The sequence below is a fragment of the Trachemys scripta genome, chromosome 4 (genome assembly GCF_013100865.1).
Source record: "Trachemys scripta elegans isolate TJP31775 chromosome 4, CAS_Tse_1.0, whole genome shotgun sequence".
In the NCBI taxonomy this organism is placed as follows: Eukaryota; Metazoa; Chordata; order Testudines; family Emydidae; genus Trachemys; species Trachemys scripta.
The window spans coordinates 32,543,491-32,559,618 of NC_048301.1; the positions used below are offsets into that span (position 1 = coordinate 32,543,491).

At 44.3% G+C, this 16,128-nt stretch overlaps 1 protein-coding gene across 2 annotated transcripts in view; it reads left to right on the forward strand.

Annotated features, from left to right (window-relative positions):
• FOXN3 (forkhead box N3) overlaps window positions 1-16,128 on the forward strand; it is a 300,577-nt gene that overhangs the window by 82,726 nt on the left and 201,723 nt on the right. The window contains exon 2 of one of the 2 annotated variants that reach the window (XM_034768119.1): window positions 11,713-11,840. The exons of the other annotated variant lie outside the window; for it this stretch is intronic. The gene's annotated coding sequence lies outside the window, so the exon portion shown is untranslated. The remainder of the gene's footprint in view (window positions 1-11,712; window positions 11,841-16,128) is intronic. 2 annotated transcript variants of the gene reach the window in all.

The window sequence follows — 16,128 nt, forward strand, 5'->3', positions numbered from 1 at the left end:
AAATAAAAAACCCATCCAAACAAAATAATGGGTAATAACAAGAACTGGTTTATTAAATAAACATAGCACGAATGCTGCTGTATATAGCCTGACTGTGTGCTCTGTTTCAGTCATTGCAATTGTTTCCTGTCCCTATCTTCAGGAAGTTGGTACTGCATAATGTTGTGCTGGATCGATTTCTCAGCACAGTCATGGAGACCAGGGCTGGAAATCTGGCCATTAAAATTAAATAAAAAATAAGATCAAGAGTAATGACCATCATCAATATACATTTGTATAGCCCTGAAGCAGAAATCTAAACGGAAACCCCCAAATTTAGCTTCATATTAAGAAATCAGCATGCCTGAAATCTCACACAGAGTGGAATTAAAGCTCTGTAACTTGGTCTCATTTCATGAAACCATCAACATCTGAAATTGCATTCATGTTTCAGGCACAATGTTTTAGTCTCCAGGAGATGAATCTGTGATGTTTTGCAAATTATATTATTAAAAATGGCTAGGTTAATGGTGTTTTGGGTGATGTTTCAGTCTGCAGAACACATGTCGGTTTAGTTGCGGAATGGCTTGACTGGATTAATAAAGGATAGTTGTAGTAAGAAACATTAGAAGGTTGATAAGAAAATTAGTACTTTAAATATAATTTAGTAAAAAATTAGCATGATGTTCCCACCATCTTCAGTCTGCCTAGAGAAAGGGTTTTGTAAGCATGGTCTACCTGGTGCAGGGGAAGACATGATGTAGGAAGGATGATTTTAAACATCATTATAGAAAAGTGATTTATTTCCACCTAATTTAACCATCTGTCTAATCTATGCTAAATTTTACGATAGTATCCATTCCTGTAATATTTAAGCCATAATTTACTCTGGGGGGAATTCTGTGCCACTGTGTATGTGCAGAATTTATGTCCCCCGCAGATTTCTTTGCTTCCTTTCAGAAAATGACTTTCTGATGGGGAAGCAAGGGGAAGCTACAAGAGCGGTCATGTGACCCTCCCCAGCAGTATGTTTCAGGTGCCCAGGGCAGCTGGCAGAGAGGTAAATCACTGTGGGGCAGAGGGCAGGACTGGGGAAGACCTGGCTGGTGGCTCCTACCCTGCAGGGCCGGCTCCAGCTTTTCTGCCACAAGTGGCAAAAAAAAAAAAGAGCAGCAGCACTTCGGCAGCAGCTCAGTCACGCCGCTTCTTCTGCAGCAGTTCAGCGGTGGGTCCTTCCTCTCTTCCTCTTTGGTGGCAATTCGGCGGCAGCTCAAAGAGGAAGAGAGGGAATGAGGGACCCCACCACTGAATTCCCGCCGAAGACCTGGATGTGCCGCTCCGATACCGGATGGAGTGCCGCCCCTTTGAATTGGCCGCCCCAAGCACCTGCTTCCTATACTGGTGCCTGGAGCTGGCCCTGCTACCCTGCACCGGGCTCAGCTGCTAGTCCTGGCTAGGCTGGCAAGGACAGGACTTCCTCTTCCCCTGCACAGCATCCGGGGCTGGGTCAGACTTATATTTCTCCCTCAGCTGCAGGAATCTCTGCAAATTTCCTTGCTTCCTGCACCCATTGCTCCTCAGCTGCAGGGGGAGAGATCCCTGTACAGAGAGTGCTCCCCCATCTGCCCAATCCCTGTGCATCCAGACCCCCTCATACCCAGTCCCTCTTACTGAGCCTCACCCCCCCCTATTCAGAACCCCCCCCCACGATGAGACCCACTCCCTCTGCACCTGGACCATCCCAATGAGCCACCCACACTCTGATCCCCACCCACCAAGCCCCACTCTCCCAGAATCTAGACCCCGCACTGAACTCCCCACACTCAGACCTCCCTGGTGAGCTCTATGCCCCCCATACCCAGACCCCATGCTGAATCCCAACCACCTTCACCTGGACCCCCCTGCAGAGTCCTATTACCGTTCCACCAAGAACCCCCCAACAAACGCCTGTGCATCCAGATTCCCCCCCACACCCAGATTCCCCACTAAGCTACCCACACCCAGATTGCCCAACACAGAACCCCCTCAACCCATACCTGGATCCCCCACACTAAGCCCCTCCACATTTGGATCCTGCCTTGCTGAGCCTGCTTGCTCACACCTGGTGCACCTGGCATGGAGGGGCAGGGCCCTGGGGTATTTCTGGGACAAGCCCGGTTCTTGCACTATGTCAGGGTTGGGTGCAGCCTCACCATTGAGTCTGTGTCCTGGGGTGGGAGCTGCACAGCGATCTCCCACCTCTGTGCAGCCAGTGGCCTGTGCTCCCCAATGCCATGCTGGAGCCTCCCCATTTATTTGACACATAAAATTTTCCGAATTTTGCAGAATTTTAAAATATTGTGAGGAGAATTTTTTTTTTTTTTTTTGGCACAGAATTGCCCTCAGGAGTAATATTTGACACTGTTGTTTAGAGATGGCAGCTGCATGTGTCCTATCAATAGCTGATCGTAGAAACAGATTTCTGTTACTATAATGTAGCTTATACAGAAAAACTTTTACGCTATGTGCTTATATCTATCCTCTTTCAAAAGATAAAGCATTTCAGTGCACATTGAATCTCTGTTACCCTTTTCATGTCCCTGACATTCATTATAAATTGAGAAGCCAGTGTTTTTAAAAGCTATTTAGATGTTTTCTGCTGTAACTTTCTCTAATAGATATATTCCCATTGATTGCAGTGAAGCACACAGAGTAGAACAGAACAGATCAATTGAAAAGTAAAGTTAAGACAACAAGTACACTTCTTTTCCACTTACCTTAATAGAAACAGCTAAGGCCAGATCTATCCCTGGCATAATACCACTGAAATCAATAAGAATTGTACCAGGGATGAATTTGGCTCTTAGTGGGTTTTTTTTGACCTTTTCAGAGTGTTGCTCTACAGGAGCGATCCTATTAAACAGAACCAGTGATACCTGAACTTGAAATATAGAAAAGGCAATGCTGGAGTGAATATCACGTTTCTTTCATTAAAGGATAACGTTGACTTTTATAGAGTGAGGGCAAGAGAATTGATTCCAGATAAATGCTAAATTTAGTTTCAGGCCTCCCCAAAGAGTTACAATCCAGACTTAGCATGACACTGGGACATCACTGTGTTCATGTGCAGCTGTCCAGCAGGGCTTACATAGTCTTTCTATAGATCTATATTTCATGACAGTTTTGAGCCAGATGTCAGCTGAGACAGATGTGCTACTCACTCATTCATCAAAAAAATCTATGTAAGATGGATACTAGCAACTCAAATGTACTTCTTGAACTGCAATAGAGAGAATGTGCTCAGTTTGACGATACTTATTAGCAAAAGTTTCTGGATTTCATTATACTACACAAAGGCCCTTTACTCAGTGCAGTTGCCTCTCAGGAAGGAGAGGACAAGAGCTATGGACTTCCAATGATTTTTGCAGCTTCAGCCCATTACCTTTTCACCCTCAGATGCATCAATCTAAGACTGAGAGGTTTCAGCACATCTTTTGCAGACTGACAAGCAGCAGCACAACTGAGCATTGGCCGTAAGTCATCGCACCAGCAGAGTCTATCTCCAGCTGGAATGGCCTCTTGTTTCCCAGATTCCAAAGCACTCTGTAGATAAAAGCAATAAGCAACATGTACGGAGTGAGGGGAGGAAAGAGGGAAGCTTTTATGACAAACTAGCCCCGAGAGAAACAAACTAAGAGATTCTCTCTCTCCTTCTAAGGGTATGTCTACACTGCAGGCTTTCCATATGTCCTGGGTCACACCCATGTGGATGCAAGCTAGCCAGTCCTGCCTCCAAGAGTCCACATTGCTGCGCCGCACATGCCCTACCCCACATACCCGTGTTGACACTGGCATTGCAGCTACACCTGTCCACAGCTAGGATCTCAGTGGACATATCCTGGAGTTCTTGGCATCTTGCCAGCTGGAGCTGCTTTAGGGATTGGTTCCTGGCATATTGTGGGAGAACTTGTCTGTCCTCCCAGGCCACAGTGAAGAAGTGGTTTTAGTCCGCCAACATATTTAGCTGAGGCACTTCCTGCTCTACACTCTCCAGACTTCTGTCCATTACTACTGGGGGACCAGCCATGTGTTTGTAGGATGAGCTACTCCTACTTGCTGAAGGGGCAAGTACGTGAACACAAAGAGTACTACTACCTTGTTCTGCAGGCCTTGCTTTACCACAGAGGCAGGTTCTTGAACACCAAGAGGGGCAGTACTGGAAAGATGCATGGTTCCAGAGTCCTGAGGAGATCTGGCATTTACCTGTTGGGGCAAGTAGGGACCCTGTTCCCTCCTAAGGGCATTGCTATGAATGGGGTGTCGGGGCCCACCATGATTTTGGTGGACTCTGCCTACCCTGTCTTGCCATGGCTCATGAAGCTATACCCCGACTTCAGAGGGCTTGGAGAAGGAGGTTCAGTTATGCTCTAAGTAACTGCTGGAAAGTGGTGGAGTGTGCTTTTGCCAGGCTGAAAGTAAGATGGTGCTGCCTACAAAATCCTTTGGTTGCCTGTGTGGCCAATGCATCTGAATGGCTGAGTCCTGCTGTGCCCTGCACAATATCTGTGAGGCCAAAGGTGAGTATTTCCACATGGAGTGGTGTCAGGACCCTGCTGGTTTGCAGGCCCAGTACAGGCAACAAGATCAACACTGGGGCTGGGTGCAAGCAGTCAAGGGAGATAAGAGATGCATTATGTGCCCATATCCTCATAGCCAATGGGATGTGGATGTGAAGATGTGATGCTGTAAAGGGGCCCTGTGATAATGCCCAGCAATGCCAATAATGGGGGCATGTAATGCTGTAATGGAGCCTATAATGCAGTTATGGTTTTAACTGTTTTATTCAGTCACTGCTAATTTTTATCAATACTGTGCTTCACATGACTGGTTTTGCGAGTTTAGGAAATGCTGTAGCTTTTTTAAATGTCAAAGACTAAGCATCTTCTCTCTCCACTCTTCTGTTAGCATCCAAACAGCACTGTGTTGTACAACCAAACTACTTTTATTAAATAAAAAGCAAAAGTGAAAAACCTCTAACAAGGTATTGCAGGCATACCAGCTGCCTGCCCACAGACAGGAATGGACATGTCTGTAGAGTGAAGGAAAGTATAGCACAAGTGTGTGTGTGTGTAAGGTATGGTGCTAGCCAGTGAAATTATATGAACACTGAACTGAAAACAACAAAGGACATTTTTAATGGTGCACAGAGTTATTGCTCCTGTTCTCCTTCCCCCTGACAAAATGTTTTGCCCACGAGGCACGTTGCTGCACAAGTTGTGTGGCTAGTGCAGTTGCACAGGGGTGTAGTGCACAGGGTATACAGTCCAAAGAGTTTTACATGGGTCAGGCATGCCATGATTTTCCAGTGAGTGCACTGTCTTCGGGACATGATACCACAGGCATGGGTGGCTGCACAGGGGCTGTTACTGCTGTTGGCATTGGAGCCAGCTGTAGAGCTGGCACTACTGCTGGCAGCTGCATCCTGGTGGACAACATGCTCATCAGCAGTTCCATCACCATCTGGCCCAGCTCCCTATTTCTCCTCTCCTCTGCCTTGAACTGTTCAATCTGTCTCTGCTCCTTCAGCCTATCTCTCTCCTCCTTCTCCCTCTAATGCTGCAAGTGAGCATCAGTCCTTCAGACCATGTTCTCAAACATCTCAGCCCTGACCTACTTCCTTTTTGCTCACTGATGGATGGTAGGGTCCATCTTACGCCTGTGTGGGAGTGATGGCCCATCTGAGGTTGAAGTACTTGCCAAGGCAAGCAAAACAATGAAAGGCAATCTAATTTTTTTCATGGGGGGAAAAACCAAAAGAATCTCCCCACTTTGCATTTGCATCATGCAAGGCCACACTGAAACTCTTGTCAGTTAAGAATGCTTTTTATACTCCTTGACTCATTGTCCTGTTCAGAAGTTGCTGTTGCCATAGACTTTTTTAATGAAGCACCAGGGTAAGTGTTGGTCCTAACATTCTTTCAGGCTGGAGAAGCCCTTGATGACATCACCCCTTTCAAGTACCAGATTGGGAAAGTGCTTTTCCAGGCAAATGGCGGAAACTCAGACATCTATGCAAAGGGGATTTTTCCATGCCTGGTGATGGAACTGCTTATCCATGAGTGAAGTGGTCTAGTGAGTTACGAGGGCAGTTGTAACAAATTTACCCTGCCAAGGAATCTGACCAACCAGCTGGAGTACCTCTATGTGACAAATGTTCAAGTATCACCTTCCAGGAGTGGAAGAACATAAAGGCAAACGTTAACAGCATACAAAGCAAAGCTGCAGAAAGCTTGCTTATGGCGCCCCTCCTGCCTGGACTGGACCGCATGTCCTGAATGAACAGAGCAAGAGGGACAAATAACAAAGGACCAGATCAAACTTTGCCCCCTGTTACAGCCCCTGGGATTTATAACCTGTATCTGACTGGGACAGTGGTTTAACAGACTAGGTATAAATCTATATAATCAGATTGGTGTAACCGAATACTAAAGAACAAAATTTCTATAAATATACTCATGTTTGCCAGTAGTATGACCCATTAATTATCTGGCTCAGATTTATTTCAATTACACTGTGTAAGTCCCACCAACTAGGAGTGCATTTGAAGGTTTTTTTCCCCCTCTCTTGGCATCCATCTTGGATCACATGATGCCGGGGGAAGGGTGAAAGAGAAGCATAGGGAAGGGAGTCCATGAAAATGTCATGGCTTCCACCCTCAGCTAAAGCTAAGCCCACCCTGCTAGCATGCAATATTGGACGTAACCAAGAAATTATTCTGTCTTAAAAGTGCAGTCTCCCAGGGGATCAGAACAAAGATGGTGGGTGGCACTTAATGGGCCTTGTACCTCTCCCTGTCACAGCCATTCCATCGCTTTGTCTCTGGACAGGTTGTTGGAAAATTTGTCCCTGTGTATCCATCAGGGTATCAGCCTGTGCAGGCTGATCCTGGGCTCCCATCTCCCCTGCCCATTCCTAGGACTCTGCCACAGTCTCTTCCAGCACTGCCCCCTCTTCCTCCTTTCTGTACATGAGTCCACTCCTATTCAAAATGATGTATCCCTCTCTGGAGCAAGTTGTCCCTGACATATTACACTAAGGCTCTAGGGGACTTGCTCCTGAACTACAGCAACAGTGGCTACAGAGGCCCTCAGGACTCCATTTCTCAGATTACCTAGAGTCCAGGGCAGAGGTAGAACCAGCTGGAAGCAACTTCCAGAACAAATCATAAGCTAGAACTTAGAGACAAAGGGTTTGATTTTAAGTTCATTTCTGGCTATTGTTGGAGTGGAGCAGAGAGAGAAGCATCACAGCATGGGACGTCCCCATTAAACTTTCCATTCCTACCCAAAGGGAAACTTTTGAACTCTGCTGGTGGTTATTGGGTCATTGAAAAGTATCGGTCCAACAGAGACCAGCAACCCCGAAGGCTGAGGAGCAATTCCAGATCAGGTGCCAAGAGCCAGCTTAACTTTCTGTTGGACTCCAGACCAAGGAGCCAGCCTCAAGACAGTACTACCTTTCTAGGCATGAAAACCTCGTAAGAAATCCCATGTTTGTTTGTTTTGCTGTTTGTTTTAATCTGGCCAGTGATTACAGTGCTGCATCACCCGTCAAAGAACTGATTCCGAACTCACTATCTGCCCCCAGAGGGAGCTGGATAGTTTGGGCCCATTTGTAAATATTGAGGGGGGGAGGATTTAAAGTATTGTTGCTATTTTATTATTCAAGTTATTCCTGTTCTTTCCTTATCCCTTCTCCTTTGTTCCCAGTACCTAATAAAGTTCCCCCGTTGTTTATTGATACTTTAGGGATTAAGATAATTATCTTATTCCTTATGTATTGGACTACCCTCCTAGTGTATTATTTGGTAGTAAACATGTTCCCAAGGGACAGCATCTCTTATGTTCCATGCACTAGGAGGGCACCCCCCCCTTGGGGGGAGGCACCAGATGCCAAGATAAAGGAATTAGGAACAGTCAGAGGCCACACCTCAGGCTGGGATTACAATTATGTCATGTGTGACAATGGTCTTTGTACTCAGGGTGTAGGCAAGTATCTGGTTGAGTTCCTCACATGGTGTGTGGAAGGTGCTTCCGACTTCTAGGAGCTCAATTCCGCTTCCCCAGGCAGCTCCTGGAGCCCCTGCCTGGCTTGGAGACCTATGAGTGGCTGTCAGTGAAGCAGGGATTGGTTCCAAAGGGCCCAATCCCTTTTTATTGTCCAGATCCTGTCCAGCCTGGGTCAAAGACAGGTGGGGAGTGGGAGGCTCCAGCTCGCAGAAGTTGTAAGTCCAAAGCTAGCTTAAAAGCATTAAGATAAGATATAAGGTAGAAATTCAAGAAGCCTACCAGCCTAAACATGTAAGATAGTAGAGTAAGCAGTTAGTATAAAGATATGAAGCCTATGAACTGTGGCATAAGTAAATTGTTTAGCTTAGCATAAGTAAGTTAATTAGCAGTGACCCTAAATCAAAAAATAGCATACGACATACATTTTGCAATAAATAATTCTGCTGAAATTCTGGGATAGGAACATCAGCAGATACTTAGCCAAAGAATTGTTATAGTAACCAGTTGATGTATATGCTAATAAGTTTGATATAATTAGTATACTAACCTATAGAATTAAGACTCCCCAATATTATAAGGGTGAGGAAGTCAGTTGGGCAAAGAGGCTGAACCCTCTTATGAATATTCAGGGCAGCCATCAAACGCAATAATAGGCTGGACCACAAGATAGGCTGATGAGAACTTAATAATTGTATTGGTTGGTATGCCAGAGAGAGGATAGGCCCCTGGCAGCCTATCACCTGTCTCACTACTCCTGGGTCTCCATAAGGATTGTGTGAGTATGCATATCATATAGTATGGGCCGTAAAACTGATATTGCATTACTGCTACATTTTTGTTTGGTTGGGAACTTTTAGTGTGTTAATAACTCTGCTAATAAAAATATTAAAATAGCAAAAAAATCTGTTGGCCTACCTGTGACTGTTGCAGCCAATTTAATCATAGTACAAATAACTGTGGGCCTGGTCTTGGAACTGGAACCTGTCAAACCGCAAGGTTTCATTTGTTAATTGGAAATTCTTAAGTAATCAGTACAATATAATCAATATTCAATCAGGCAACAGCCCCATACTACCCAATCAAGTATGCCAGCTCAGGTAGAATTTTCCCCATGACGCATATTGGAGGGTTTTCAGTGTGGGTTACAGGGAGGATTGGGCAAAAATGCAAAGGTCGACATGCAGAAAGCTTGCAGGGTAGATATACTCAAGCTATTGTAACGCAGGGAGGATGACATCGGCCCAGAGTAGTATATCTGAGACACAGAAACAAGTATGGTCATACATCCTCCTAAACTAGTATTTCCTTGCCAAATTTCAGTGCAGAAAGGCAGCTTTTCCAGATCCTAACATCTCGGTGGTTACAAGCAGCTGTTTTATAGATGTAGGATACTAGTGGGGACCAGTGAATAAGAAAGAGGCTAGTTGGGGAAATTGACTTATTGAAGGAGAAATTGAAAAGCAATTAATGATTAATAGCTTAATGCTCTGACTCAACTATCCCTTGCATATGAGCTAATTTCTAATCTGTTCTATGGAAAGGCTTTTAACTTGATACTTAAAGATACGGATACTGGGCTAAATTCAGAGGTGATATAGACAGTGGGCTCCCTTGCCTGAGTCTCCTCTCACCCCAGTTTCACACTGATGAAACTCCACTGATTTCAAAGGAAATACTAGAGAAGCTAGCCAGCAGAAGCAAATACAAGGAGCAGCCACTGCAGATGCTGCGCTAGAGACTGTCAGAGACTGATGATGTTACCAGATTGCTTTGGTACAGATTTGACTCTGGACAGTTTCCCATTTATGCTGGTTGGCTGTTTGCTGTGGCCCCATCTCAGTCTCACTCCGCCTGCCCTCCAGGCTCCTTGCTTTTCTTCCTGCTATCCTTTACCCAACCCTCCTCAGACCTTCCTGTCTATGGCCCTTCTGTCTTTCCTTCTAGCTAATTGCTTCAGAACAAAACTCCAACCAAAGAATTAAAAAAAAATGTTGGCACTAAGATGGTGTTTACAAACCGTCACTCTGCTTATAAATTATACCCCTGTTCCCTACCCTGGATTTACTTTGTCTAGTTAGATTGTGAGCTCTTTAAGGCGTGGACTCGCTATTGCTCTACAATGCCTCTGGTACTCTGTATTTGTGCAATGTCAGTAGAGCCCAAGCACAACTGTGACGCTAATAATAATAATAATGTTGGAGCAACAATAGTAGTAATAATAAATACTCATGATTGACACTGATGTGAGAGGAGAACTAGGCCCCCTTGCACTAACTGAGACTGAATCAAACTCCCCTACACCCACTTATCAATATGGGATTCTAAGGTGATGTAACTTCCACACTGGGAAATCAGAAGATGTAAGAATGCATGTGTTAAGGAAGGAGATGGGCTATTTTAATGTATACGCCCTTGTTAGTTGCTTTTCTTGCTCCTTGCCTATCTTCTGGCTCCTTGGCCTGTGAGTCACAATATAGGCTTGTCTCTGAATTTGGCCCACTATACCTGTGTGGTATTTGATCAAGTATGTAAGCAAAACAATAAGGGGTCAATCTTCTCCCATTGAAGTCAATGGAATTTGACATTGCATTTGACTTCAATGGGAAAATAATTGGGTCTTAAATGGGAGCAGTGGTAGGAGGGAGGGACCCATAGCAGGGAGAGAGAGAACAATGAAATAAAAACAAACAAAGTCAAAAATAGTATCTCGCTCGTTTTCACTAACCCACACACCTCATAATTCATACACAAACTGATGCTGCGCTCTCCTTCTAAGCAAAGATTTAAGAGCAACGAGCCATAATGCAGTCTCATATAGCTAAGACTTTATTACTTTTACAGAATATATTATGCTATGTTTACTAGTTTAGTATGAAGTATTATCATAAATAATTAAAGCTAAACTGCACTTGTTAAATAAATTAACAAAGTGCACCGTGAGATGCATTATCTATGCTTTCGTCATGCTCATTTGCTTAGCCCCTCATCCTGCAAGAAGCTAAGTTCCCTCAACTCCATGGAAGTTGCTGGGAATGGAGGGTACTCAGCACCTCATAAGATTGGGTGCTTACTAATTCATAAAAGTCAGTAATGTGCGATGAGTCTTCCAGACATTAGTACAAGCAAACAAGGTTTAGTTGTAGGAATGAATCCCATTCCTGGGTTAGTGAGGTGAGGATGAGGTAAAGAACTACCTCCAATCTAGCATATAGTATACACAATGTGGGGAAACCTACAAGAACTTTGTTCACAAACTACCAGAAGCAAGGCCTGGGGCTGCCACACAGCCAGGCTGCATCCAGTTACTACTGATCACTTAGGAGAGAAGTTGGTATGGTCTGATGCCTCCCCTCTCACAGGTTTGTGGCTGTGTGGATCCGTGCTTAGTGTTTACCATTGGCCTTGCCCCTTGTATGCCCATATTGCCTCTACCTGTGGTGAGCTGTGGCAATCTCATTTATGGTGTACATAAGGGTGCAGTCTTCGGTTATTTTCCTCCTGTCTAGTCATTTAAAATGTTTTTGGCTGTTGCATACCTGCATAAAGCACCTTAGGTTTGGGCCCAGAATGTTTGTCGTTAGAACGACCGCTTTTCCTTTCATTAGCCCAGCTGACCTCATTTAGTGCAATTGGTAGCATTATAGTAAATGGCTTGCATCACTTTAAAGTAATTGTGTTCCTCCAGCCTCGAGTTCACAAGCAGCTCTCTGGTGGGCTTGAATGCATACAGTTGAACAGGAGATGGGCAGCATCAGCCCAGCGACTCAAGTCTTTTTGGGAAACTCTACATCTGCGAAAAGGATAAAGAAACAGGTTAAAAGTGCTACTAGTTCTTGTTTCATTTGCATGCAGTGGTAGGTAGTTGTGGTGGAGTTGTATGTCTGATTTTTTTCCTGGACAATTTTCTCTCATATGTGAAGTACAATGTACAAAATAATTACCACTGTTATGCCAGCCACAGGATCAGATCCCAAGAAAGTGTAAATCTATACAACTCCATGGCCTATAGAGTGTGTGTGTGTGTGTGTGTGTGTGTATACACTGCATATGAACAGGTCAGTTCTAGATAAGTTACTATGGGGATATCTACACTACAGCAGCACAGTTACGGTGCTGTGGCCATGCCTCTGTAGTGCAGATGCTTTCTACATTGACAGAAGGGATTTTTTCATTGATGTAGTTCAGAGGTTCTCAAACTTCCTTGCAACGTGACCCCCTTCTGACAACAAAAATTACTACATAACCCCATGATGGGGGACTGAAGCCTGAGCCCGCCCAAGTCCTGCAGCTCCAGGTGGGAGGGCCAGAGCCTGAACCTGAGCCCTACCGCCACAGGCAAGGGGGCCAAAGCCAAAGCCCAAGGGCTTCAGCCCCAGCTGGGGGCCTGTAACCTGAGCCCTGCCAGCCAGGGCAATAGATCTTGGGCTTTGGCTTTAGCTTTGGCTGGGCAGTGGGGCTTGGGGTTGGGCTTGGGCCCCGGGCTCCAGCAAGTCTAACGCCAGCCCTGGCGACCCCATTAAAAAGGGGGTGTGACCCACTTTGGGGTCTCAGCCCACAGTTTGAGAACCACTGATTGTAGTTAATCCACCTCTCTGAGAGGCAGTAGCTAGGTTGATGGAAGAATTCAGTCTTGCTGCATCTACAATGCGGGTTAGGTTGCTCTATCTACATCGCACAGAGCAAGAAATTTTTCACAGGCCTGAGTGATGTAACTAGGTTGATCTAATTTTAGGTATAGACCAGGCCTAGGGCACACGAGTTCATTTGAATTGTTGATATATAATTTTTGGTACAAATTAACCTGCATTTTTACATTAGCTTAAATGAAGCCAATTTCTGAGTCTCACAGACATACTGATTAGTCATTTAACATTTCTGGACTCAGTAACTCTATCTTCATTAAGAAAGTCGTTTTTTGTAATACTTGTCTCTAAAGAGGACCATGGGGATTTTTAAGAGGTGGTATTAATTAGCATTAGAAATACCATGAAAAACTTTCCTAAACAAATTCAATGTATTTTTTTTCACATGGAACAGAATTTTATTCAAAAGACCCAGTTGACTTAATAATTATCTTGAAACCAAAGCTGGATTTTAAGCCCTAGAAGGGTATATATAATTTCCAGGTGGCTGGCACCTGTGCAAGTTAGCAGCAAGGAGGGGCATTAGGATGCTTATCTGTGGAGCAGCAGGAGGGCTGGCAAGGGAGTTCAGGGATTGTGGAAAGGGGTTAGGGTGACCAGATGTTCCGATTTTATAGGAACAGTTATGATATTCAGGGCTTTTTTCTTATACAGGCACCTATACAGGCCGTCCCGATTTTTCACATTTGCTATCTGGTCACCCTAAAAGGGTTGTCAGGATTACTTTCTGGAGGGGTTATAGGAGAACTTGGCATGTAGGAGGGTGACTGAGTTCATTGTTGGTGAGAGGAGTGGCAGTAAAGTTAGGCAGCTGAAACACTGATTGTGATGTGTGGTGGTGGTTTCTGGGAAAATTAAGCAGGTCGGAAGGTCAAGATTTTTTGCCAGGGAGTTTGCAAGAGTGATCAGCAGAGAGAACGGGGTTGTGCTGTTTGTTATGTGGAAAGGGTCAGTAACTAGAAAGAGGGGTCAGGGAAATAGACCTGGCACTCGGTGTTGTGAGTTCAGCAGATAAGGACAAGTGAGAAAGATGCTTGCGGGGGTGGGAGGGAGCGTTTCCAGAAGAGTATAATCTACAGTGCAGTTTACAGGGGGCTTGATTCTGATCTCACTTAAACTGGTGTAGATCAGAAGTGAAAGCAGTAAAATTGATGTAAAGAAGGGGTAAGTAGGGTCAGAATCAGACCCCTTGCCTGCAGTTGTCCAAGGGTTACCAAAATACTGACATTTTTCATAGCATTTAAAATAGGGTTTTCCCCCCCCTCCTGATTGTTTTGTAAAGACACTCTGGAAATGTGAAACACTTCTTGGAACATTCTTGGTCCTTACTGAATAATTTTATTTTTGCCTTGCATCATTTTTTTATTGTAGGGGTGTTCAAAACTCCTTACTATGGATGCATTAGGCCTTTGTAAATAGCTACAGGGAATAAAGTGAATCAGATTTTTTAGCCCAATTTTGTCTTTTTTAGTTGTTTGTTTTGTAAAATCAATATTTATTTTTAACTGGAATACCTCCAAGCCTATGCTGGATATGGTAATGTTATAGTAAGAGGAAGCAGAGCTGGAGCTAGGCATAAGCAGATTAAGGCCTGGTCTACACTAACGAGGTAAATCGATCCAAGTTATGCTAGTTAAGTTACGTAAGATATGTAACTTAAATCAAAGTAGCTTAGACCGACTTATGGCGGTGTCTATGCTGCGCTGTGTCTGTGGGAGACACTCTCCCATTGACATAGCATCCACCTCTAGGGGAGATGGAGTACTGAAATTATTTATGTAGCACTATAAATGTTCTGTTCAGTTTGCAAAAAACATTCTTGATGAGGTACCCCATTACTGATGACACTTTTGTAGTGCAGGCTTCAAGTTCTTTCTTGATGCCACCCATGTTATCGACAATAGAGCTGAAGGAGGTGAAATAACTGAAAATCTCGACAAAGTGGTTACCCACTGATATGCTAGAGCCCACAACACGATCAGAATTGCTGATTAGAAGAATTTGTTTTTCCCCCAATTAATTTTCAGGCTGAATTTTGCTGCTGAGATTTTCAGAGCTTTAAATGCTACAACTAGTTCATCCATTGATTTGACAACTAGTGCTATGCCAATGGCAAAATTGATATAGGTGAGATGCTTGTCACCAAGGCATATACCTAAAATGCATTTACTTAGTATCTGCTCAAGCACGTAGTCTATGATGGGACTGAAGAGTTCTGGAATGGCACCGAATGCCCAACCTAATTCTTAAGAAGGCGGTTCTTTTTCCATTTACAAGGATGCAGCTTGAGGAATCATCAGATAGGAGATGGAACATTTTACGGAGCTTGTCAGGGAAGCCTGCGAGTTTCAAGAACAGCCAAAGTGATTCCTTGTCAACAGAGTCAAACCTGACCTTGATATCCATAAATGTAATGTGAACAGGGTGCTTGAAGTCTTGTGCCTTCTCAATAAACTGATGCACTGTGACAATTTTTTCTGTCATGGAACAGCTGGGAGTGAAGCCAGCTTGTTGTAGTCTTCTCTTGCTCCTTAGATATCAGGGGCTTGGGTCAGCAGGACAGAAGCAAAATCTTTCCCTAGGACAGATAGAAAAATAATGTCACAATACACCTCTATCCCGATATAACGCGACCCGATATAACATGAATTCGGATATAACGCGGTAAAGCAGCGCTCCGGGGGGGGCGGGGCTGCGCACTCCGGTGGATCAAAGCAAGTTCGATATAACACGGTTTCACCTATAACGCGGTAAGATTTTTTGGCTCCCGAGGACAGCGTTATATCGAGGTAAAGGAGTAATTTCAATAGTCCCATTTGCTGCCTTTATGTTTCCCTAGTGGTAAAACAATGCCGTTTTGCCAGTCACACAGGACCACCTCTGTTCTCCAGATGATATTGATCAGAATCTGCAGCCACAAAAGAATAGGTGGTCCAGCACTTTTTAATAGTTCCACAGCAATTCCACAGATTCCTGCCACCTTATTTCCCTTAAGCTTCTTTACATCTCTGTAGCTACTTCACATTACTATAGTTTTCTTTCAAACAGGACTATGTTAATGTGAACTAGGCACCTTTAAGTTCATGCCAGCAGCATCCATGTGGGGCAGTGAGATAGCAGCACCTTGGTGCACTCTGCCATTCACACCCCCACAGTCCACACTGTAGTGCAGTGTAGACATAGCTTAATTTGTGGTCGGTGTTACTGAGCTTGGCAGACTGATAAATTCTACAATTGCTGATGGATGATTTCCAATAATGAGAGATTATAATGTAATCAATCATCTTTGTTTGGGCATTGTCATGCGACCAAGTAAATTGGTGAATTCAAGTCCTATGAAATCAGGTGTTTGTAATGACAGGATCATGAGAAAAACACAACAGTGAAAGGTGTTTACCATTGCTTTTTAAGGTATTTGAGGTCATAGGTCCAATAAGGTTTTTCTGTGCTCCACTTAA